The sequence below is a fragment of the Pseudophryne corroboree genome, chromosome 8 (genome assembly GCF_028390025.1).
Source record: "Pseudophryne corroboree isolate aPseCor3 chromosome 8, aPseCor3.hap2, whole genome shotgun sequence".
Taxonomy (NCBI): domain Eukaryota; kingdom Metazoa; phylum Chordata; class Amphibia; order Anura; family Myobatrachidae; genus Pseudophryne; species Pseudophryne corroboree.
In genome coordinates, this window is record NC_086451.1 from 263,306,310 (window position 1) to 263,332,757 (window position 26,448).

A 26,448-nucleotide genomic window follows, 5' to 3' on the forward strand; every position below is an offset into this window, starting at 1 on the left:
CTTGTGTTTTGCTGTGTGGCTGCTAACATTACAATAAACTATAGTCAGATGGAGAGAGAAAGTGAGACAGTCATGTGAGAGAGATAAAGTCTAGGAGAAAGAAAATTAGAGGGTGGTAGACAATGAGAGACAGAGTTAGGGGAGTGCAATAGAGTCAGGAGGAGAGAGCGACAAAGTCATGGGACAGAGACACAGAGATAGTTTAGGGGAAAGAGATAGAGTCAAGAAGAGAGCAATAGAGTTAGAGGGAGAAAGACAAAGTTTGATAGAGAGACAAAGTGAGAGAGTCATGTGAGATAGATAGTCAGAGGGAGAGAGATAAAGTCTAGGATAAAGAAAATTAGAGGGTGGTAGACACTGAGAGACAGTCAGGGGGAGAGCGATAGAGTCGGGAGGAGTGAGCGACAAATTCAGGGGTCAGAGACACAGAGAGATAGTTAAAGGGAGAGAGATAGAGTCAAGGAGAGAGAGAGTGATGGAGTTAGAGGGAGAGAGACAAAGTTTGACGGAGAGACAAAGTGAGACAGAGTCATGTGAGAGATTGTCAGAGGGAGAGAGATAAAGTCTAGGAGAAAGAAAATCAAAGGGTGGGAGACACTGAGAGACAGAGTTAGGGGAAGAGCGAAAGAGTTAGGAGGAGGGAGTGACAAATTCAGGGGACAGAGACATAGAGAGATAGTTAAGGGGAGAGAGATAGAGTCAAGGAGAGAGAGTGATAGAGTAATAGGGAGAGAGACAAAGTTTGATGGAGATAAAGAGTCATATGAGAAATAGTCAGGGAGAGAGAGATAAAGTCTAGAAGAAAGTAAATCAGAGGGTGGGAGACACTGAGAGACAGAGTCTGGGGGAGAGCGATAGAGTCAGGAGGAGATAGCGACAAATTCAGGGGACAGAGACACAGATAGTTAAGGGGAGAGAGATAGAGTAAAGGAGGGAGAGAGATAGAGTAAAGGAGAGAGAGTGATAGAGTTAGAGGGAGAGATATAGTCAGATGGAGAGAGACACTGAGACAGAGTCATGTGAGAGAGACAGAGTCAGAGGGAAGGCGATAAAGTCTAGGAGAAAGAAAATCAGAGGGTGGGAGACACAGAGACAGAGTTAGGGGGAGAGCGATAGAGTCAGGAGTAGAGAGTGACAAAGTCAGGGGACAGACACAGAGAGATAATTAAGGGGAGAGAGATAGAGTTAGAGGGAGAGAGAAAGTCAGATGGAGAGAGAAAGTGAAACAGAGTCATGTGAGAGAGATAGAGTCAGGGGAGAGAGATAAAGTCTACTTGAAAGACAAAATCAGAGGTTGGGAGGTACAGAGACAGAGTCAGGGGGAGAGCGATAGAGTCAGGAGGAGAGAGCGACAAAGTAATGGGACAGAGAGACAGTAAAGAGGAGAGAGATAGAGTCAAGGAGAGAGAGAGTTAGATGGAGAGAGACAAAGTGAGACAGAGTCATGTGAGAGATAAAGTCAGAGGGAGAGAGATAAAGTCTAGGAAAAAGAAAATTAGAAGGTGGTAGACACTGAGAGACAGAGTCAGGGGCAGAGCGATAGAGTCAGGAGGAGAGATCAAAAAAATTCAGGGGACAGAGATAGTTAAAGGGAGAGAGATAGAGTCAAGGAGAGAGAGCGACAGAGTTAGAGGGAGAGAGACAAAGTTTGATGGAGAGACAAAGTGAGATAGTCATGTGAGAGAGATAGTCAGAGGGAGAGAGATAAAGTCTAGGAGAAAGAAAATCAAAGGGTGAGAGACAGAGTCAGGGGGAGAGCGATAAAGTTAGGAGAAGAGAGTGACAAATTCAGGGGACAGAGACATAGAGAGAAAGTTAAGGGGAGAGAGAGAGAGTCAAGGAGAGATAGTGATAGAGTTATAGGGAGAGAGACAAACTTTGATGGAGATAGTCGGGGAGAGAGATAAAGTCTAGGAGAAAGAAAATGAGAGGGTGGGAGACACTGAGAGACAGAGTCAGGGGGAGAGCGATAGAGTCAGGAGGAGATAGCAACAAATTCAGGGGACAGAGACACAGAGATAGTGAAGGGGAGAGATAGATTAAAGGAGAGAGAGCGATAGAGTTAGAGGGAGAGAGACAGTCAGATGGCGAGAGACACTGAGACAGTCATGTGAGAGAGAGTCATGGGGAAGGAGATAAAGTCTAGGAGAAAGAAAATCAGAGGGTGGGAGACACAGAGACAGCAGATCGCAAGGAGATTGACAGGAAGAGGGCATTTGTGGGTGGCAACTGAACATTTTCTGGGAGTGTTTGGAAAAACGCAGGCATGTCCAAGCTTTTGCAGGGCAGGTGTCTGACGTCAATTCCGGACACGAACAGCCTAAAGTGATTGCCCCGAATTTACGTCAGACACCCACCCTGCAAATGCATGGACACACCTGCGTTTTACCAAACACTCCCAGAAAACGTTCCGTTGACATCCACAAATGTTTTCTTCCAGTCAATCTCCTTGCAATTGTCTGTGCGAATGGATTCTTCATTAAATCCATTGCTCAGCAACGATCCACTTTGTACCCGTGCAACGCGCCTGCGTATTGCGGTGCACACGCACGCGCAGTTATGACCTGATCGCAGCGCAGCGAAAAAACCTAGCGTGCGATCAGGTCTGCATGACCCCCATGGTTTTGCCCATCTGCTAACAAAATTGCGGCTATGGGGGGGTCATTCTAAGTTGATCGTAGCCCTGCAAAATTTTGCAAGGCTACGATCAGGAACTGAGACATGCATGGGGATGCCCAGCACAGGGCTAGTCCGCCCCGCAGGTCAATTCCGCCCCCCTTTCCCCCGCAGAAGTACAAAAGCATTGCACAGCGGCAATGCTTTTGTACTTCAGGAGTAGCTCCCGGCCAGCGCAGCTTTAGCGTGCTGGCCGGGAGCTAATCATCGCTACACGCCCCGCAGCGGCTGGTCAGCAGCAGCGTTCGGGTCAGAATGACCCCCATGAACCATATGTGCAGGCCAATTTATCCATCATGCACACGGGAATATCAGCTGTAGCAGCTAATTGTGAAGTATTAATATTTTTCCAATACATCTCTCATACTAACTTCCAACATGTACCTGGCTCAATGTTGCCTATATGTTTGAAAAAATCTTTTCCCTTATGATTGATAATGTGCTGATGAAGAGTTCATACAAACTCCACACAGAGATTCGATATGGAAATTATGATACTAACTAAAAGGCACTATTGATACTTGTCATTTTTTGCAATTGTTTGGTGGTTAAGGTGTGAGTAGAGAGAATTTTTGGTATTTCAATACCGCATATATTTCACTGGGATCCGGTCTGAAGATCGGCAGTGTCTGCCATACAAGTGGGTGCTGCATCTGTCTGCCACAAATCGGTCCAGTGCTGAGGCTGTGTTGCCATAATAAGTAACCGGGTGCTCTGTCTGCCATACAAGTGGGTGCTGTGCCTGTCTGCCACAAATCAGTCCAGTGCTTGGGCTGTGCTGCCATAATAAGTAACCGGGTGCTCTGTCTGCCATACAAGTGGGTGCTGTGCCTGTCTGCCACAAATCAGTCCAGTGCTTGGGCTGTGCTCCATAATAAGTCACTGGGTGCTCTGCCTGCCATACAAGTAGGTGAAGAAACATGAGACCCAGGGCCTCATCAGCCATAAGGCTGCAGCCTGGATGGCTGAGTCCTGGGGCTGGGGGGGGCGCAGCAGCGGCACAATAGATGCTTAGGATCTACCTACTACTGGAAGCTGCAGATTCCATGCAGACAGCATGGAAGACGGCCCTTCTAGGAGACAGATGCCAGGGGTATTACTAGACCAGAGGTTCTCAAACTCGGTCCTCAGGACCCCACACGGTGCATGTTTTGCAGGTAACCCAGCAGGTGCACAGGTGTATTAATTACTCACCGACACATTTTACAAAGTCCACAGGTGGAGCTAATAATTTCACTTGTGATTCTGTGAGGAGACCTGCAAAACATGCACCGTGTGGGGTACTGAGGACCGAGTTTGAGAACCTGTGTACTAGACCATTACCCAGCGCTACCCAGAATGAGCATGTAACCTCCTGGTACTAAGCATGTAACCCCTATGGCAACAAGCATATGTAACCCCTGGCAACGAGCATGTAACCCCTGGCAACGAGCAAGTGACCGGGTCCGACTTCCGGTCATCAGAATCACAGATGCCGGTGGCTTCTCCTCCCACCTCTAGCCACCAACAGCACCGTGGGCAGCAACATGGACATCCATATGTGCAGGGCAATTTATCCATCAGGCACACGGGAGTATCAGCAGCGGCAGCTAATTGTGAAGTATTAATATATCTCCAATACATGTGGGAGTGCCAGTAGTGTCTTCGGTGCAGAGGTGCAGGTGGTGTAATCAGTGCAGGAGTGCTGGCAGTATCCCCAGCGCAGGGGTGCCAGCAGTGTCAGCAGTCAGGGGTGCCGGCAGTGTGGGAGTGCCGGAAGTGTCCTCGGTGCAGAAGTGCTGGCAGTGTCGGCAGTGTAGGAGGTGTCCTCAGTGCAGGAGTGCTGGCAGTATCCCCAGTGCAGTTGTGCCGGCAGTGTCCTCAGTGCAGGAGTGTCGACAGTGTGGGAGTGCCAGAAGTGTCCTCGGTGCAGGGGTGTCGGCAGTGCCGGCAGTATGCTCAGTGCAGGGGTGCCGGTGACTTACTTACCTGCTGCAATGTTTTCAACCTGTTCGGTCCTAGCTCTGACGTCAAACACTCGCCCTGGACACACTTGCGTTTCTCTCACCATGCCTGCGTTTTTCTTACCACTCCCCGAAAACGGCTGCAAACGGTGAGTTGCCCAGGAACGCCCTCCGCCTGTCAATCTTCGTGCGATTGGTGCTGCGATCGCTTTTTTCGGTCCCAGCGTCGTTGCCCTGCGATGGCCATGCGTGCACATAGCAGCCGCCGCACATGCGCAGCACGGACCCGATTGCAGCTGTGCGAACGACGACATGCTGCGATCGAGTCGTAATGACCCCCTAAGTCCAGACCTACTTAGAAACTGCACAACATTTTTTACCATAGCAGGCCTGCACAAGCGATTGCAGCTTTGCTATGGGAAAAAACCAACCCTCATAGGTGGAGATTAGATGATTGCACGGGCTGCAAAAAGCAGCTTCGTGCGATCAACTCGTAATCAGGCCCTTTATTTGGAAATATTTTATCATTGCAAAATCTTATATGTTCTTTTACTCTCTAGCACTAAGGTTTTTCTTAACTTATTATTTAATTTCACTTTAGACTTCATTCACCTCTGTGCTATGAGCAACATATAGTAACATCCCCCAGCCAGGATAAAATCTGTACCCCCCAAGGAGTCTACTTCAAAGGCCTCTCACACTGTGATTTTCACACCTACACAATTAGCAATTACACTCTAAAGCTGGCCATACATCACAACGACCTGATTACAGTGTCTATTTAACAGCAATGTTGGTGGAAAGCTACGTTACGTGATGCACTGGACACCCAGTGGTGAAACTATGAATTGTCATGAATTGTCACAGCACAACATGATGGCCCAACAACAAAAGGAATTCATGTCATGCCAAATTTACTGCCATGGCACTCTTTTCAGAAAGGTAATAGTGGACACATCTGTATATATATTATATATCTGTCTGACTGCTCAGCTCACACAGCTTATAATTGTGGGGGAGACTGGGGAGCACTACTGCAGTGCCAGTTATAGGTTATAGCAGGAGCCAGGAGTACATAATATTATATTAAAATTAAACAGTGCACACTTTTGCTGCAGGAGTGCCACTGCCAGTGTGACTAGTGACCAGTGACCTGACCACCAGTATATATAATATTAGTAGTATACTATCTCTTTATCAACCAGTCTATATATTAGCAGCAGACACAGTACAGTGCGGTAGTTCACGGCTGTGGCTACCTCTGTGTCGGCACTCGGCAGCCCGTCCATAATTGTATATACCACCTAACCGTGGTTTTTTTTTCTTTCTTTATACATACATACTAGTTACGAGTATACTATCTCTTTATCAACCAGTCTATATTAGCAGCAGACACAGTACAGTGCGGTAGTTCACGGCTGTGGCTACCTCTGTGTCGGCACTCGGCAGCCCGTCCATAATTGTATATACCACCTAACCGTGGTTTTTTTTTCTTTCTTTATACATACATACTAGTTACGAGTATACTATCTCTTTATCAACCAGTCTATATATTAGCAGCAGACACAGTACAGTGCGGTAGTTCACGGCTGTGGCTACCTCTGTGTCGGCACTCGGCAGCCCGTCCATAATTGTATATACCACCTAACCGTGGTTTTTTTTTCTTTCTTTATACATACATACTAGTTACGAGTATACTATCTCTTTATCAACCAGTCTATATTAGCAGCAGACACAGTACAGTGCGGTAGTTCACGGCTGTGGCTACCTCTGTGTCGGCACTCGGCAGCCCGTCCATAATTGTATATACCACCTAACCGTGGTTTTTTTTTCTTTCTTTATACATACATACTAGTTACGAGTATACTATCTCTTTATCAACCAGTCTATATTAGCAGCAGACACAGTACAGTGCGGTAGTTCACGGCTGTGGCTACCTCTGTGTCGGCACTCGGCAGCCCGTCCATAATTGTATATACCACCTAACCGTGGTTTTTTTTTCTTTCTTTATACATACATACTAGTTACGAGTATACTATCTCTTTATCAACCAGTCTATATATTAGCAGCAGACACAGTACAGTGCGGTAGTTCACGGCTGTGGCTACCTCTGTGTCGGCACTCGGCAGCCCGTCCATAATTGTATATACCACCTAACCGTGGTTTTTTTTTCTTTCTTTATACATACATACTAGTTACGAGTATACTATCTCTTTATCAACCAGTCTATATTAGCAGCAGACACAGTACAGTGCGGTAGTTCACGGCTGTGGCTACCTCTGTGTCGGCACTCGGCAGCCCGTCCATAATTGTATATACCACCTAACCGTGGTTTTTTTTTCTTTCTTTATACATACATACTAGTTACGAGTATACTATCTCTTTATCAACCAGTCTATATATTAGCAGCAGACACAGTACAGTGCGGTAGTTCACGGCTGTGGCTACCTCTGTGTCGGCACTCGGCAGCCCGTCCATAATTGTATACTAGTATCCAATCCATCCATCTCCATTGTTTACCTGAGGTGCCTTTTAGTTGTGCCTATTAAAATATGGAGAACAAAAATGTTGAGGTTCCAAAATTAGGGAAAGATCAAGATCCACTTCCACCTCGTGCTGAAGCTGCTGCCACTAGTCATGGCCGAGACGATGAAATGCCAGCAACGTCGTCTGCCAAGGCCGATGCCCAATGTCATAGTACAGAGCATGTCAAATCCAAAACACCAAATATCAGTAAAAAAAGGACTCCAAAACCTAAAATAAAATTGTCGGAGGAGAAGCGTAAACTTGCCAATATGCCATTTACCACACGGAGTGGCAAGGAACGGCTGAGGCCCTGGCCTATGTTCATGGCTAGTGGTTCAGCTTCACATGAGGATGGAAGCACTCAGCCTCTCGCTAGAAAAATGAAAAGACTCAAGCTGGCAAAAGCAGCACAGCAAAGAACTGTGCATTCTTCGAAATCCCAAATCCACAAGGAGAGTCCAATTGTGTCGGTTGCGATGCCTGACCTTCCCAACACTGGACGTGAAGAGCATGCGCCTTCCACCATTTGCACGCCCCCTGCAAGTGCTGGAAGGAGCACCCGCAGTCCAGTTCCTGATAGTCAGATTGAAGATGTCAGTGTTGAAGTACACCAGGATGAGGATATGGGTGTTGCTGGCGCTGGGGAGGAAATTGACCAGGAGGATTCTGATGGTGAGGTGGTTTGTTTAAGTCAGGCACCCGGGGAGACACCTGTTGTCCGTGGGAGGAATATGGCCGTTGACATGCCAGGTGAAAATACCAAAAAAATCAGCTCTTCGGTGTGGAGGTATTTCACCAGAAATGCGGACAACAGGTGTCAAGCCGTGTGTTCCCTTTGTCAAGCTGTAATAAGTAGGGGTAAGGACGTTAACCACCTCGGAACATCCTCCCTTATACGTCACCTGCAGCGCATTCATAATAAGTCAGTGACAAGTTCAAAAACTTTGGGTGACAGCGGAAGCAGTCCACTGACCAGTAAATCCCTTCCTCTTGTAACCAAGCTCACGCAAACCACCCCACCAACTCCCTCAGTGTCAATTTCCTCCTTCCCCAGGAATGCCAATAGTCCTGCAGGCCATGTCACTGGCAATTCTGACGAGTCCTCTCCTGCCTGGGATTCCTCCGATGCATCCTTGCGTGTAACGCCTACTGCTGCTGGCGCTGCTGTTGTTGCCGCTGGGAGTCGATGGTCATCCCAGAGGGGAAGTCGTAAGCCCACTTGTACTACTTCCAGTAAGCAATTGACTGTTCAACAGTCCTTTGCGAGGAAGATGAAATATCACAGCAGTCATCCTACTGCAAAGCGGATAACTGAGGCCTTGGCATCCTGGGTGGTGAGAAACGTGGTTCCGGTATCCATCATTACTGCAGAGCCAACTAGAGACTTGTTGGAGGTACTGTGTCCCCGGTACCAAATACCATCTAGGTTCCATTTCTCTAGGCAGGCGATACCGAAAATGTACACAGACCTCAGAAAAAGAGTCACCAGTGTCCTAAAAAATGCAGCTGTACCCAATGTCCACTTAACCACGGACATGTGGACAAGTGGAGCAGGGCAGGGTCAGGACTATATGACTGTGACAGCCCACTGGGTAGATGTATGGACTCCCGCCGCAAGAACAGCAGCGGCGGCACCAGTAGCAGCATCTCGCAAACGCCAACTCTTTCCTAGGCAGGCTACGCTTTGTATCACCGGTTTCCAGAATACGCACACAGCTGAAAACCTCTTACGGCAACTGAGGAAGATCATCGCGGAATGGCTTACCCCAATTGGACTCTCCTGTGGATTTGTGGCATCGGACAACGCCAGCAATATTGTGTGTGCATTAAATATGGGCAAATTCCAGCACGTCCCATGTTTTGCACATACCTTGAATTTGGTGGTGCAGAATTTTTTAAAAAACGACAGGGGCGTGCAAGAGATGCTGTCGGTGGCCAGAAGAATTGCGGGACACTTTCGGCGTACAGGCACCACGTACAGAAGACTGGAGCACCACCAAAAACTACTGAACCTGCCCTGCCATCATCTGAAGCAAGAAGTGGTAACGAGGTGGAATTCAACCCTCTATATGCTTCAGAGGTTGGAGGAGCAGCAAAAGGCCATTCAAGCCTATACAATTGAGCACGATATAGTAGGTGGAATGCACCTGTCTCAGGCGCAGTGGAGAATGATTTCAACGTTGTGCAAGGTTCTGATGCCCTTTGAACTTGCCACACGTGAAGTCAGTTCAGACACTGCCAGCCTGAGTCAGGTCATTCCCCTCATCAGGCTTTTGCAGAAGAAGCTGGAGGCATTGAAGAAGGAGCTAAAAGGGAGCGATTCCGCTAGGCATGTGGGACTTGTGGATGCAGCCCTTAATTCGCTTAACAAGGATTCACGGGTGGTCAATCTGTTGAAATCAGAGCACTACATTTTGGCCACCGTGCTCGATCCTAGATTTAAAGCCTACCTTGGATCTCTCTTTCCGGCAGACACAGGTCTGCTGGGGTTGAAAGACCTGCTGGTGACAAAATTGTCAAGTCAAGCGGAACGCGACCTGTCAACATCTCCTCCTTCACATTCTCCCGCAACTGGGGGTGCGAGGAAAAGGCTCAGAATTCCGAGCCCACCCGCTGGCGGTGATGCAGGGCAGTCTGGAGCGACTGCTGATGCTGACATCTGGTCCGGACTGAAGGACCTGACAACGATTACGGACATGTCGTCTACTGTCACTGCATATGATTCTCTCAACATTGATAGAATGGTGGAGGATTATATGAGTGACCGCATCCAAGTAGGCACGTCACACAGTCCGTACTTATACTGGCAGGAAAAAGAGGCAATTTGGAGGCCCTTGCACAAACTGGCTTTATTCTACCTAAGTTGCCCTCCCACAAGTGTGTACTCCGAAAGAGTGTTTAGTGCCGCCGCTCACCTTGTCAGCAATCGGCGTACGAGGTTACATCCAGAAAATGTGGAGAAGATGATGTTCATTAAAATGAATTATAATCAATTCCTCCGCGGAGACATTGACCAGCAGCAATTGCCTCCACAATGTACACAGGGAGCTGAGATGGTGGATTCCAGTGGGGACGAATTGATAATCTGTGAGGAGGGGGATGTACACGGTGATATATCGGAGGGTGAAGATGAGGTGGACATCTTGCCTCTGTAGAGCCAGTTTGTGCAAGGAGAGATTAATTGCTTCTTTTTTGGGGGGGGTCCAAACCAACCCGTCATATCAGTCACAGTCGTGTGGCAGACCCTGTCACTGAAATGATGGGTTGGTTAAAGTGTGCATGTCCTGTTTTGTTTATACAACATAAGGGTGGGTGGGAGGGCCCAAGGACAATTCCATCTTGCACCTCTTTTTTCTTTTCTTTTTCTTTGCATCATGTGCTGATTGGGGAGGGTTTTTTGGAAGGGACATCCTGCGTGACACTGCAGTGCCACTCCTAGATGGGCCCGGTGTTTGTGTCGGCCACTAGGGTCGCTAATCTTACTCACACAGTCAGCTACCTCATTGCGCCTCTTTTTTTCTTTGCGTCATGTGCTGTTTGGGGAGGGTTTTTTGGAAGGGACATCCTGCGTGACACTGCAGTGCCACTCCTAGATGGGCCCGGTGTTTGTGTCGGCCACTAGGGTCGCTAATCTTACTCACACAGCTACCTCATTGCGCCTCTTTTTTTCTTTGCGTCATGTGCTGTTTGGGGAGGGTTTTTTGGAAGGGACATCCTGCGTGACACTGCAGTGCCACTCCTAGATGGGCCCGGTGTTTGTGTCGGCCACTAGGGTCGCTAATCTTACTCACACAGCTACCTCATTGCGCCTCTTTTTTTCTTTGCGTCATGTGCTGTTTGGGGAGGGTTTTTTGGAAGGGCCATCCTGCGTGACACTGCAGTGCCACTCCTAGATGGGCCCGGTGTTTGTGTCGGCCACTAGGGTCGCTAATCTTACTCACACAGCTACCTCATTGCGCCTCTTTTTTTCTTTGCGTCATGTGCTGTTTGGGGAGGGTTTTTTGGAAGGGACATCCTGCGTGACACTGCAGTGCCACTCCTAGATGGGCCCGGTGTTTGTGTCGGCCACTAGGGTCGCTTATCTTACTCACACAGCGACCTCGGTGCAAATTTTAGGACAAAAAATAATATTGTGAGGTGTGAGGTATTCAGAATAGACTGAAAATGAGTGTAAATTATGGTTTTTGAGGTTAATAATGCTTTGGGATCAAAATGACCCCCAAATTCTATGATTTAAGCTGTTTTTTAGTGTTTTTTGAAAAAAAACACCCGAATCCAAAACACACCCGAATCCGACAAAAAAAATTCGGTGAGGTTTTGCCAAAACGCGTTCGAACCCAAAACACGGCCGCGGAACCGAACCCAAAACCAAAACACAAAACCCGAAAAATTTCAGGCGCTCATCTCTACTATGAACAAAACACATTTTTAAAATATTGTGTTATGTAAATTAGAAGGCACACACAGGCGTGCACAGAAACTGAATTGCGGGTTTCGCACAGGACTTCCACCCCCCCCACACCTCCACGGCATTATAGTGTTCTCACACCTCCCCTGTCCTGGATGTAGACTGCTTACCTGGTCCGCTCCTCTGGGCTGTCCAGGTGAGTAGTCTATATCCAGGACAGGGGAGGTGAGAGAACACTATAATGCTGTGGAGGGGGGGAAGTTTGGTGCGGAACCCGCCAGTCAGTGTCTGCGCACGCCTGTGAAGGCACATATGTGTTTCTTAAGGCAATATTCCAAGTTTTTTGGACAACACAAAATCTGTAACATTTTCATGAGTATTATTAAGTATGCCATGTTTAGGACAAGCAAAGAAATATATTTTTAAATAAACAGTGGCTGTTGTGACCCCCATACAGAACCAACCATCATGGGCGAGGACGACCAGCAGGAACCTGACCAACAGGCTACCTTTACACTGCACCTGCAGCCCGTTGATCCTACCCAGCCAACCCAGCAGCAGGATATGCCCCAAGCCTCCGTAGCCCCCAATTGATCCCAACTCCACCCCAGCAACAAATGTCTGCAGACTTTTGGAGCAGTTGGGCCACACAACAGGTCCAAAACACTGCCTACCTGAACACACACACACAACACCTTGCCAGTCTGCCGCATCATCTTCCTCGCATTAGTAGGAACTCGGGCAGACTGATTGTTCAGGTAGGCAGAATAGCTACTTCAAAGGAGCAAATCAGGGCGGACAACATGCAAATGCTTGCAAATTTAACTCGAGTAATCGATGAGCAACAGCGGCAGCAACAAGCCCTAATACAAGTCATACAGCACAACCAAGTAGTGACTGAAACTTTGTCCAGAATTGTTGCCAGCCACACTGCCACAAATAATCAGCTGAATGCCAGTATTCACAACCTTAGCCAAAGCATTACTGTGCTGGCAGCACAACAAGTCAGCTCCAGCTCCGGAACGACTACCCCTAGCCAGACCCCAGTTACCTCCCCTGTTCGACGCTCAAGCAGAACACGGGCCAGCGACCCTGGACAAACCTCTGCACCAAGCACACACACCAAAAAAAAATTAGTAAGACATGAAATTTGTGTAACACAATAAATGTTTTGCTATTGTATTCCCAAAAAAATCCTGTGTCCGTGTCAATCATTGTAAAACACGCTATGTGTGTATGGTTTAATGGGGTAATGATTGTCAATGTTTTGATATATATTTAAAAAAAATAAACGTACACACCAGTATAAAGAACAAACACTAACGAACAAAAAAAAACATTCACCCCCTACAATACATGTAATAAAAGTGGTTAGGCAAGGTGATTTAAAACAAAATAATACTTACGGGTAAAATATCGCAGAATAACTTCTTGCCTTACCTGCCTCCCTACATCTGTACTCACACTGTCACCAGATGTTTCTAACTCCTCTGCTTGCTGACTGTTTTCTTCATCATCATGTGGCAGATGTTGTTGCAAACACGGATTATGGAGAAAACAGCAGCAGAACACAATCCTAGTCACCTTAGAGCAGGCATGTCCAAACTGCGGCCCTCCAGCTGTTGAGAAACTACACTTCACATCATGCCCTGACACAGTTTTAGCATTCTCTGACAGCAAAACTGTGCCAGGGCATGCTGGGATATGTAGTTTCACAACAGCTGGAGGGCCGCAGTTTGGACATGCCTGCCTTAGAGGGACTATACAACAAAAGCCCAGCAGATTTATCCAGACACCGAAACCTAGATTTCAGCACCCCAAAACATCTTTCTATAACGTTCCGCGTAGACTTATGTGCATGATTGTAACTGTGTTCAGCAGGAGAATCAGGTTGGGACAATGGAGTAAGTAGCCAAGAGTAGCAGCCATAACCACCATCACCTGAAAAACAGATATAGGCAACATTAGTACATGTGTATGATGAATAATTACCCTAAAAAAAAAAGGAGTTTGAAGTTAACACACAAACACACAACACACTTGAAACATACCCAGCAGCCAGCCATCAGGCATTTGTCCGTCCTCAAATTTATCGAAGAGAGATGACTGACTGAGGATGAAGGAGTCATGGCAGCCGCCAGGGTAACCTGCAACCACACTCATAATGTTTAGATTTGCATCACAAACCACCTGGACATTAGTGGATTTGGCCATATGTCGATTAGTATAAATATATTGGCGGCCCCTAGGTGGTCTCAGCTCAACGTGTGTGCAATCTATGGCCCCCAGCACATTGGGCATGCCAGCAAGCTCATAGAAAACTACCCTGACTGCATGCCACTGCGACTCCTGGGTAGGGAAGCAGATAGAGGCATTTATATGGGTTTCCAAGACATCCAAAACCTGAGTGGACATTAATAAATATAAGGTGAGTGTCATGATCTGTATTCAATACAATACTGTGTTCTAAGACCTAACAGAAGCAACACTTAGACATAGACGTGTATGTATATTTCAACTCACCTGATTCAAATATTTGGAATAGGTGGGCTGGGAGATACCAATGACGTCGCCTGTCACAGCCTGGAAGCTCCCAGTAGCCATAAAGTGCAACACAGCCAGGAGTTTGTGCAGGCCTGAGACAGAGCGAGAGCGTGCTGTCTCAGGGTCTAGTCCCAGTTTGACAAGGTCATACAGATGGAAAATGTTGTTTCGATTTAGCCTAAACATCTGTATGACCCTATCATCAGACAATGCGTTTAAGTTTAAACGTCCCCTAAAAAAACGAGGCTGGCGCAGCCTCCGCGGCACCTGTTCAACCTGCTGACCATGTTCACTTACCTGGCCCTGATTTATTGAAGAGTCATGGAGCACTCTCAGGTATCCCCCAGCAACCAAAAAATCTGAAGCACACACAACAGCCGCCATTTCAGAGTGAGAGATATTCAAAATGTGCCTGGGAGCCTTTTATAGGGCCAAACATTCAGGTGTGACTAATGAATAATTGAATACACATGTAAACACGCTTATCAAAAGCAGGTCTACTTTTTTTTAGGACTTTTGTACGAATTGTATTTTTTCACGACCGCAAATGCATTATCACGGTAGACATTACAAATACGAATGGTTAGTAAATGACCGTGATTCATACCTAAACAGCCGCGTTTTGACCGATGGTGTATTCATTCGTATTTTTAAACATGAACTTCCAAAAAAATACGAATGGCCTCATCACTGCCGTGATTTGAGTTTAGTAAATTCCCGAGATTACACTTTGATGAAAAAACGGCATCTCGGTCAAAATCGGGAGCTTAGTAAATATACCCCATAGGGGTATATGCAATAGCGGGCGAATCGCGTCATTTAATCCGCCCCTGTATAATTTGCCCGCTATCGCCAACCGCAGCCCTGTCGCCGGGACCCTGAATTCACCATATTCAATGTATAACTGATTCGACCCACCCCCAGGCGGATTACGGCCAATCGGCGAGTAGTGGGAGTACTGAATTCGCCTTCCCGCCGAAAGCAGCCCTTTATTAGGGCTTGTTTGCTGCGTGCTCTGCAGCCATTTTGTGAACCTGCAGAGAGGTGTGAGGAGGTGCAGAGCTAGCAATTTGGTTGTTTGCTGTGGATATCGTTTGGACACCCCAGCAGGCTTTATTCCAGGACAGTCAGGAGGATTCCTGTTACCCGGAGGAGAGCCATTTTAGGAGCTTTTACTACATTTGTAGGTAAGTACCACATGTGTGTCTGGTGTTGCATGTATGTGTTTGTGTAGTGGGGGTTGCCATGAGGTGTACATGGGGTGTTTGGGTATGTGTGCAGGTATGTGTATAGCCCCTTGCTTGTGTTGCTGCATTTTTTGGGGGAGACTTGTGTTTTGGGGTAGTTTTTCACGTTTTTTTTTTATTCTTTAATTGACTTTTTTGGGTCTTCTATTAGCATTGGTGTACCTCCTGAGTGTGCTGGGATGCTTTCTGGTCATTTTGGGGTGATTTGGAGCAAGTTTGGTCGACAGCCTGGTCGACATGTGCTGTAGACTGTTTGGCAAACATGTGTTTTCCCACCTAATTTTGCTGTGGTGTACCTCCTGAGTGTGCTGGGATGCTTTCTGGTCATTTTGGGGTGATTTGGAGCAAGTTTGGTCGACAGCCTGGTCGACATGTGCTGTAGACTGTTTGGCAAACATGTGTTTTCCATCCTAATTTTGCTGTGGTGTACCTCCTGAGTGTGCTGGGATGCTTTCTGGTCATTTTGGGGTGATTTGGAGCAAGTTTGGTCGACAGCCTGGTCGACATGTGCTGTAGACTGTTTGGCAAACATGTGTTTTCCTGCCTAATTTTGCTGTGGTGTACCTCCTGAGTGTGCTGGGATGCTTTCTGGCCATTTTGGGGTGATTTGGAGCAAGTTTGGTCGACATCCTGGTCGACATGTGCTGTAGACTGTTTGGCAAACATGTGTTTTCCCGCCTAATTTTGCTGTGGTGTACCTCCTGAGTGTGCTGGGATGCTTTCTGGTCATTTTGGGGTGATTTGGAGCAAGTTTGGTCGACAGCCTGGTCGACATGTGCTGTAGACTGTTTGGCAAACATGTGTTTTCCATCCTAATTTTGCTGTGGTGTACCTCCTGAGTGTGCTGGGATGCTTTCTGGCCATTTTGGGGTAATTTGGAGCAAGTTTTGTCGACGGTCTGGTCGCCATTTTGTGTGGGTCAGCCATTTTGTGTGGGTCAGCCATTTTGTGTGGGTCAGCCATTTATACATGTATGTATGTATGTATGTATGTATGTATGTTTATTTTTATTTTATTTTATAACAGAGATGTCAAAGGACAAGCAGACCCGATCCGCCCCTTCCCCCACCCCTTCAGATCTATCCCTGCATAGCAACGAGGAGTGGGAGCCAACCCAGGAGGCGGATACGACCGACCAGGCATGTAGTGACCAGCCGCGGTCGTCAAGGGCCCATGAGAAGTCCAAGAAAAAGCCTAGTAGAAAGGTACTAACCACACCTGCAGACACAAATAGCATCAAACTTTCTTTACTGTAGTTTGCGCAATGCCATGCACACCTACTGGAATATGTGCGCAATGCCAGGGATACTGACACTCACAGGTACATACCGATCTTATTATTATTATTTTTTTTTTTAATCCCTAAAGGCAAGAAGCCAGCCAGAGGAGCAGTCGGAGGAGGAAGCCTCTGGTGAAGATGCAGGACCGAAAAAGTCGCGTGGACCCAGATACACTGAGGCGGAAAACTGTACCCTAGTGGATTGCGTCGACGGGTCCTACGACGTTTTGTATGGACTAAGGGCACAGACAACAGCAGCTAGGACAAAGCGAAGCATCTGGGAATCCATTGCGAGTCAAGTCACTGCAATATCTGGAAACCGCCGGAGCACCAGAAATTGCTTGAAGCGGTACAGTGATTGCCGTAGACAGACCAAGAAGAAGATGGGGATTCAGCGCCGACATGAGACAGCTACGGGAGGTGGCCCGGCTCTCAACCTGAAGTGGCTACCCTGGGAGGATGTTATTAGAAGGCGCATGAACCCTGCCATGGTCGAAGGAGTTCGCGGAGGTGTGGACTCTAGCCGTCCTGCTGGCTTTCCCGAGGAGGAAGAACCGCCCAGAAGACGGAAGAAGGCGGGAGATAAGCCGTCCAAAAGGAGGTCTGATGGTAAGAATACATTCACATGAACTGTACTTCCCTTTAAAATTTTTGTATGTGCTAATGTGCTTTTTTTTTTTTTTTCAGACAGGCCTGCCCAGAGGACATCACCTGCGCACAGGACATCGCCAGCGCACGGACCGTCACCTGTGCAGCAGGCATCGGCAGCAGCGCGCGGACCATCAACTGCGCCGCAAGCATCGCGAGCACACAGATCGTCACCTGTGCGCCACAGTTCGTCATCGCGCAGTTTGTCACCTGTGCACCAGACGACGTCAGCGCACAGACTAACACCTGTGCGCCAGACACCGTCGGCGACCACACCACAAGATGGGCGCCAAACTACAGCTCCTGCGCGCAGGCCATCACCAGATCGTCGTCTCTCCAGGAGCTCTGGGACTGTGACTGAAGAGCCTCAAGACACAACCCTTGTGGACCCATCACCCGATCTGTTTGAGTCTACAGGGTTAACAGACGAAACTTTTCTTGGGTTTGAGGACAGCCGTGCAGACGTATCCAGCCAGACCCTTGAAAAGTCTTCCGAAACGAGGACAAGTGGAGCTCCTGGAGCAGCGGCATCACAGGATGGAGAAGGTTTGTATTTATTTTGTGTGTGTGGGAGGGTGGAGGGGGGGGGGTCAGCAGTTGTGTAAAGTTTATTAACTTTCCCCAAAAAATTATTTTGCAAACAGTGGTGCCACGAACCAGCAGCGGACTAGCTTCGGGGATTGGTTCCTACTTCAGGCCGGATCTCCTCCTACAGGAGTCGTCAGAGGATGACGAGGTGGAAGTGCAGGAGGCTCCAGTTGCTACATCCCTGTGTGAGTAATTTGAATTGTGAGCCTTTTAAAAAATGTATGATGAATGTGTATAATATTGTCTAATTTTCTTTTCAGCTGCCCAAATCCAAGTGGTGGCAGACATCCAGGAAGGGCAGAATCCCTCAACTGTTCAGAGGGTTCACACCCTGGCATCAGAGATTGGGACACGCCAGGATACATACACAAATGTCGTGGGAAGCAGACTGGACAACATTGAGAGGACAATGGAGAAAATGGCAAACAGTCTGCTTGAACTGCAAAAGACTCTTTCCGACAGCATGGCCACAATACTACAGGTCAGAATGCAAGATCATAGGGAGAATATGGACGTACTTAACATTCTGGCCGAATCCATGACCCGGCTCGTGGACAACACTTCATGTCTGGCAGAAAGCAATAAAAACATGTCGGAGAGTCATCGACACTCCTCATCCAGCCAACAGGTCATCGCAACCACACTGCAGATGATCCATGATAAGCTCACAGGATCAGCTCATCAATACGCTGGTGATCCACCATATCCGCCGTCGCAAGCCACAAGGACGCCTCGTACCCTTCCTCAAGTCCCATCCCAGTACAGACAGTCACAGATGTACCAGGGATATACAGGGATGTACCCCACCCCCCAGATGCCTCCACCACCGGCCACACAATCTTCAGCCGCATGGGCACAGAGGCCCAGACAACATACTACCCAGCCTTCCAGGACATCGACGCCCTATCAGGGGGAAGAAGAGGATCCGGACAGACTTCCACCATAAACCCGGTCGTATTGTTTTATTTACTTTTAAATGTTTTTCATGTATCCCTTTCTTCCCCTCCCATTAGTTTGTTTTTATTCTTACTATTGTTTTCTGTGTTGGGCTTCCCCACCCGTGACCGGGTACTACCAAGGAGCTTTGTGTAGGCATACATGCGCGGGCATGTATGCGGGCGCGTGTGGTAACGGATGAAAGCTCCTTGTGGCTACATGTATGATGGGCCAAAGAGCTATTCTGATACCACTTTTTTCTTCCAAAAATCCTTTTTGTAATGGTGTACAGTAGGCTTTAATTGTGTGAATTTACTATTCACTAGTCTGTGTTTTTGTCTTATTCATAGGATTGGTGGGGAAAAATGAAGTGGACGGCATAAGTTCGTGTTGTGCGTACCAAGGTGAGTAGAACCATGTTTCATTCAAGAAACTTTGAACCGCATGCCTTTGTAGAACCACACAGTCCAGCAATGGGTCATGCTGGGCTGTGTTGTTCCACAAATGTGAGCGTGTCAAAGTGCTGACCACTGACGCCACTCTTTCACTTTGAACCGCATGCCTTTGTAGAACCACACAGTCCAGCAATGGGTCATGCTGGGCTGTGTTGTTCCACAAATGTTAGCGTGTCAAAGTGCTGACCACTGACGCCACTCTTTCACTTTGAACCGCATGCCTTTGTAGAACCACACAGTCCAGCAATGGTTCATGCTGGGCTGTGTTGTTCCACAAATGTGAGCGTGTCAAAGTGCTGATCACTGACGCCACTCTTTCACTTTGAACCGCATGCCTTTGTAGAACCACACAGTCCAGCAATGGGTCATGCTGGGCTGTGTTGTTCCACAAATGTTAGCGTGTCAAAGTGCTGACCACTGACGCCACTCTTTCACTTTGAACCGCATGCCTTTGTAGAACCACACAGTCCAGCAATGGGTCATGCTGGGCTGTGTTGTTCCACAAATGTGAGCGTGTCAAAGTGCTGATCACTGACGCCACTCTTTCACTTTGAACCGCATGCCTTTGTAGAACCACACAGTCCAGCAATGGGTCATGCTGGGCTGTGTTGTTCCACAAATGTTAGCGTGTCAAAGTGCTGACCACTGACGCCACTCTTTCACTTTGAACCGCATGCCTTTGTAGAACCACACAGTCCAGCAATGGGTCATGCTGGGCTGTGTTGTTCCACAAATGTGAGCGTGTCAAAGTGCTGACCACTGACGCCACTCTTTCACTTTGAACCGCATGCCTTTGTAGAACCACACAGTCCAGCAATGGGTCATGCTGGGCTGTGTTGTTCCACAAATTTTTATTGAAAATAAATGAACATGAATTTAGTGTGTCTTTACTTTAATATACTTTTTTTTCTTTTCCCCACAGATATCTATATACACAAGAAAAGAATGTAAAGAAGAACAAACTACTTTTTTGTTTTAATTAACTTTCAAACTTTATTAAAAAATATTTTTCTTCAATAAACTTTTAAAAATAGAAGTTTCCTGTGGTTTTTATTAAAATTTGTAATGCATTTGAATTGTACGTAAGTAGATTGCCCAGGGAACATCAGGGGAACTGTCTCTTCACATCCACACCACTTAGGAAGGATACACCGGAAGACCTGTGGAAGAGAACAGTATGAGCTTCCAGATATGGGTAATAGTGTCACCCTGGGACTGGAAAGAAGAGGTACATACAGTCCACACAACACAAGCGGGGAACAGTGGGTCCAAATGCAAACCTCCGCCACTCGCGTCACTACACATCCAAACATTCCCTTACAAGCATTAGGTGTATCAGGAGGGAATGTTTGGAAGTGCAATCTTGCAAATGCCGGAGGGCTGCACTTTGGACATGCCGGGGTGATTTTGGACAAGGGAGTCTTGGTCAATACATCTCACCTGAGGGGGGTTGTCTGCTACATGGCGGAGGGTCAGGTCCACATCACCAGTAGGGTCACCCATGGAACATCAGGTGAAATGTCGTGTCTCCTCACATCCACGCCACTTGGGAAGATACATCGCAGGACCTGTGGAAGAGAACAGTTTGAGCTTCCAGATATGGGTGATAGTGTCACCCTGGGACTGGAAAAAGAGGTACATACAACAGTCCACACAACACAAGCGGGTTGCAGCGGCCCAAATGCAACCCTCCTGCACTTGCATCACTACACATCCAAACATTCCCTAGCATTGCTGTTTCAGGGAATGTTTGGATGTGCAGTCTTGCAAATGCTGGAGGGCTGCACTTTGGACATGCCGGGGTGATTTTGGACAAGGGAGTCTTGGGCAATACATCTCACCTGAGGGGGGTTGTCTGCTACATGGCGGAGGGTCAGGTCCACATCACCAGTAGGGTCACCCATGGAACATCAGGTGAAATGTCGTGTCTCCTCACATCCACGCCACTTGGGAAGATACCTCGCAGGACCTGTGGAAGAGAACAGTTTGAGCTTCCAGATATGGGTGATAGTGTCACCCTGGGACTGGAAAAAGAGGTACATACAACAGTCCACACAACACAAGCGGGTTGCAGCGGCCCAAATGCAACCCTCCTGCACTTGCATCACTACACATCCAAACATTCCCTAGCATTGCTGTTTCAGGGAATGTTTGGATGTGCAGTCTTGCAAATGCTGGAGGGCTGCACTTTGGACATGCCGGGGTGATTTTGGACAAGGGAGTCTTGGGCAATACATCTCACCTGAGGGGGGTTGTCTGCTACATGGCGGAGGGTCAGGTCCACATCACCAGTAGGGTCACCCATGGAACATCAGGTGAAATGTCGTGTCTCCTCACATCCACGCCACTTGGGAAGATACATCGCAGGACCTGTGGAAGAGAACAGTTTGAGCTTCCAGATATGGGTGATAGTGTCACCCTGGGACTGGAAAAAGAGGTACATACAACAGTCCACACAACACAAGCGGGTTGCAGCGGCCCAAATGCAACCCTCCTGCACTTGCATCACTACACATCCAAACATTCCCTAGCATTGCTGTTTCAGGGAATGTTTGGATGTGCAGTCTTGCAAATGCTGGAGGGCTGCACTTTGGACATGCCGGGGTGATTTTGGACAAGGGAGTCTTGGGCAATACATCTCACCTGAGGGGGGTTATCTGCTACATGGCGGAGGGTCAGGTCCACATCACCAGTAGGGTCACCCATGGAACATCAGGTGAAATGTCGTGTCTCCTCACATCCACGCCACTTGGGAAGATACATCGCAGGACCTGTGGAAGAGAACAGTTTGAGCTTCCAGATATGGGTGATAGTGTCACCCTGGGACTGGAAAAAGAGGTACATACAACAGTCCACACAACACAAGCGGGTTGCAGCGGCCCAAATGCAACCCTCCTGCACTTGCATCACTACACATCCAAACATTCCCTAGCATTGCTGTTTCAGGGAATGTTTGGATGTGCAGTCTTGCAAATGCTGGAGGGCTGCACTTTGGACATGCCGGGGTGATTTTGGACAAGGGAGTCTTGGGCAATACATCTCACCTGAGGGGGGTTGTCTGCTACATGGCGGAGGGTCAGGTCCACATCACCAGTAGGGTCACCCATGGAACATCAGGTGAAATGTCGTGTCTCCTCACATCCACGCCACTTGGGAAGATACATCGCAGGGCCTGTGGAAGAGAACAGTTTGAGCTTCCAGATATGGGTGATAGTGTCACCCTGGGACTGGAAAAAGAGGTACATACAACAGTCCACACAACACAAGCGGGTTGCAGCGGCCCAAATGCAACCCTCCTGCACTTGCATCACTACACATCCAAACATTCCCTAGCATTGCTGTTTCAGGGAATGTTTGGATGTGCAGTCTTGCAAATGCTGGAGGGCTGCACTTTGGACATGCCGGGGTGATTTTGGACAAGGGAGTCTTGGGCAATACATCTCACCTGAGGGGGGTTGTCTGCTACATGGCGGAGGGTCAGGTCCACATCACCAGTAGGGTCACCCATGGAACATCAGGTGAAATGTCGTGTCTCCTCACATCCACGCCACTTGGGAAGATACATCGCAGGACCTGTGGAAGAGAACAGTTTGAGCTTCCAGATATTGGTGATAGTGTCACCCTGGGACTGGAAAAAGAGGTACATACAACAGTCCACACAACACAAGCGGGTTGCAGCGGCCCAAATGCAACCCTCCTGCACTTGCATCACTACACATCCAAACATTCCCTAGCATTGCTGTTTCAGGGAATGTTTGGATGTGCAGTCTTGCAAATGCTGGAGGGCTGCACTTTGGACATGCCGGGGTGATTTTGGACAAGGGAGTCTTGGGCAATACATCTCACCTGAGGGGGGTTGTCTGCTACATGGCGGAGGGTCAGGTCCACATCACCAGTAGGGTCACCCATGGAACATCAGGTGAAATGTCGTGTCTCCTCACATCCACGCCACTTGGGAAGATACATCGCAGGACCTGTGGAAGAGAACAGTTTGAGCTTCCAGATATGGGTGATAGTGTCACCCTGGGACTGGAAAAAGAGGTACATACAACAGTCCACACAACACAAGCGGGTTGCAGCGGCCCAAATGCAACCCTCCTGCACTTGCATCACTACACATCCAAACATTCCCTAGCATTGCTGTTTCAGGGAATGTTTGGATGTGCAGTCTTGCAAATGCTGGAGGGCTGCACTTTGGACATGCCGGGGTGATTTTGGACAAGGGAGTCTTGGGCAATACATCTCACCTGAGGGGGGTTGTCTGCTACATGGCGGAGGGTCAGGTCCACATCACCAGTAGGGTCACCCATGGAACATCAGGTGAAATGTCGTGTCTCCTCACATCCACGCCACTTGGGAAGATACATCGCAGGACCTGTGGAAGAGAACAGTTTGAGCTTCCAGATATGGGTGATAGTGTCACCCTGGGACTGGAAAAAGAGGTACATACAACAGTCCACACAACACAAGCGGGTTGCAGCGGCCCAAATGCAACCCTCCTGCACTTGCATCACTACACATCCAAACATTCCCTAGCATTGCTGTTTCAGGGAATGTTTGGATGTGCAGTCTTGCAAATGCTGGAGGGCTGCACTTTGGACATGCCGGGGTGATTTTGGACAAGGGAGTCTTGGGCAATACATCTCACCTGAGGGGGGTTGTCTGCTACATGGCGGAGGGTCAGGTCCACATCACCAGTAGGGTCACCCATGGAACATCAGGTGAAATGTCGTGTCTCCTCACATCCACGCCACTTGGGAAGATACATTGCAGGACCTGTGGAAGAGAACAGTTTGAGCTTCCAGATATGGGTGATAGTGTCACCCTGGGACTGGAAAAAGAGGTACATACAACAGTCCACACAACACAAGCGGGTTGCAGCGGCCCAAATGCAACCCTCCTGCACTTGCATCACTACACATCCAAACATTCCCTAGCATTGCTGTTTCAGGGAATGTTTGGATGTGCAGTCTTGCAAATGCTGGAGGGCTGCACTTTGGACATGCCGGGGTGATTTTGGACAAGGGAGTCTTGGGCAATACATCTCACCTGAGGGGGGTTGTCTGCTACATGGCGGAGGGTCAGGTCCACATCACCAGTAGGGTCACCCATGGAACATCAGGTGAAATGTCGTGTCTCCTCACATCCACGCCACTTGGGAAGATACATCGCAGGACCTGTGGAAGAGAACAGTTTGAGCTTCCAGATATGGGTGATAGTGTCACCCTGGGACTGGAAAAAGAGGTACATACAACAGTCCACACAACACAAGCGGGTTGCAGCGGCCCAAATGCAACCCTCCTGCACTTGCATCACTACACATCCAAACATTCCCTAGCATTGCTGTTTCAGGGAATGTTTGGATGTGCAGTCTTGCAAATGCCGGAGGGCTGCACTTTGGACATGTCGGGGTGATTTTGGACAAGGGAGTTTTGGGCAATACATCTCACCTGAGGGGGGGTTGTCTGCTACATGGCGGAGGGTCAGGTCCACATCACCAGTAGGGTCACCCATGGTAGAGTTGGATAAAAGGATCAAATATTTGCGGTAACCCAACAACAGGATAAAACGGGGTAACGAACTGTACAAACATGGCCTGGGGATATACATCAACAGGATGTAAAACTCTGAAATACATAAATGAAGAGGTTTTTTTAAAAATATTCCAATGTCAGTTTACACGATAATACAAATGTTGTCAGTATACTCACAGGCAACTGCAAAATAATTTTGGATCAATGTCCGCCGGGAATCCTCTCCTTCGTCCATACCCACCGGTAGAGCAGAAGACCGGTTCCCGCGTCGGAAAGCACTGCGACGAAGAGTCACCGGCAAACGGTTTGCGACACATATGTTGTGTAAAATACAACATGCATTTACCATGCCGCAAACCTTCGACGGTGAGTACAAAAGAGCACCGCCGGAAGTGTCTAAACATCGAAACCGGCTTTTAAGTACACCGAAGGCACGTTCAATTATTTGCCTCGATGCAATGTGTGTCTCTTGGTAACGTTTTTCTGCTCTACCAACAGGATTAGACAATGGGGTCAACAGCCACGGTTTGTTTGGATAACCCGCATCGCCTATAGAAAATATAAAAAAAATGTTAGGTACTTATAAAAAATAATAAAAAAATAATAATAATAAAATAATAAAAAAATAAAAAAATGAAAATACATACCTAACAGCCAGCCACCAGGCATGTTTCCTGTTTCGAACTTGTCAAACAGCGATGACTGGCTTAGGATGAAGGAGTCGTGAGATGATCCAGGAAATCCCACAAAAATGTTCAAAAATCTCATGTTTACATCACAGACCGCCTGAACGTTCAGGGAATGGAACTGTTTTCGGTTCCGAAAACATTCCTCTGAATTCCGTGGCGGTCTGTTCTGCACGTGGGTACAGTCAATCGCGCCCAGCACATTGGGAAATTTGTATTTGTTGAAAAAGCCTAATTTGATCTCACGACATTCGCTGTCCGTCTCTGGAAATGTGATGTACTGGATCGTCAATTTGCGGAAAGCCCTAATGACCTGGGTTATACAGCGCGACAGTGTCGACTGTGAAAAACCGCATGTTTGAGACAGTGTAGGCTGGAATGTGCCTGACGCCAAAAAATGTAACGTCCCCAGCAGTTTCTGAAAACCGCTGATTGCACGATTTGTCCGTGCCCGAGGTTCCAAGTCGGCCTCCAACAGAGCGTACAGCGAATATATGTCGCGAGTCGATAAGCGATAATTTTGTATCACCTCGAACTCGCTGAGATCCTCCAGTTCACGCCTAGTGCGATACTGGCGTGGACGTGGAAATGAAACCCGCAATACTGGCTCACCCAATGCAGACATTTGCTGACCTGGATCCTGATGTTCATCAGCACTTTCTTCCTCCATCATGCTTGCAGCCAGCATGAACATCACAATCTGGTCAGAAAAAGGCTCCATTATTGTAGTCAGTACAAAAATAGGAATGTGTTTTAAAACGCAGGAATTTTCCTAAAAAAACGATTCCACAGAGCTGACTGTAAAATGGCTCCTTCTCCCTGTAGTCTCAAACCTGGGAGTGAGGAGATAGGAGGAGCTTTGCAGAAGTGTATCCTGGGAAAAACTGTGGAATCATGGGTAAATTTCCCTCAGGAGATTGAAGAAAAAAATATTCCTTTAAAAAATCAATTAAATAATACTTGTGAAGCAAAAAAAGA

At 47.9% G+C, this 26,448-nt stretch overlaps 3 long non-coding RNA genes across 4 annotated transcripts in view; 2 read left to right on the plus strand and 1 right to left on the minus strand.

Annotated features, from left to right (window-relative positions):
* The window catches only part of LOC134948930 (uncharacterized), a 33,418-nt gene extending 20,671 nt beyond the window's left edge, over positions 1–12,747 (plus strand). For both annotated transcript variants that reach the window (XR_010183062.1, XR_010183061.1), the window contains one exon: positions 12,011–12,747. This is a non-coding gene — a long non-coding RNA (uncharacterized LOC134948930). The remainder of the gene's footprint in view (positions 1–12,010) is intronic.
* Positions 12,748–17,890: 5,143 nt separating this feature from the next.
* Positions 17,891–20,286, plus strand: LOC134947706 (uncharacterized). Its single transcript, XR_010182712.1, has 3 exons — positions 17,891–18,044; positions 18,120–19,199; positions 20,173–20,286. It is a non-coding gene; the product is annotated as an uncharacterized LOC134947706 (long non-coding RNA).
* Positions 20,287–24,029: 3,743 nt separating this feature from the next.
* On the minus strand, positions 24,030–25,632 carry LOC134947707 (uncharacterized). The gene is made up of 4 exons (XR_010182713.1): positions 25,432–25,632; positions 24,962–25,333; positions 24,701–24,877; positions 24,030–24,427 (listed from the first exon to the last, which is right to left on the minus strand). It is a non-coding gene; the product is annotated as an uncharacterized LOC134947707 (long non-coding RNA).
* Between the last annotated feature and the right edge of the window lie 816 nt (positions 25,633–26,448).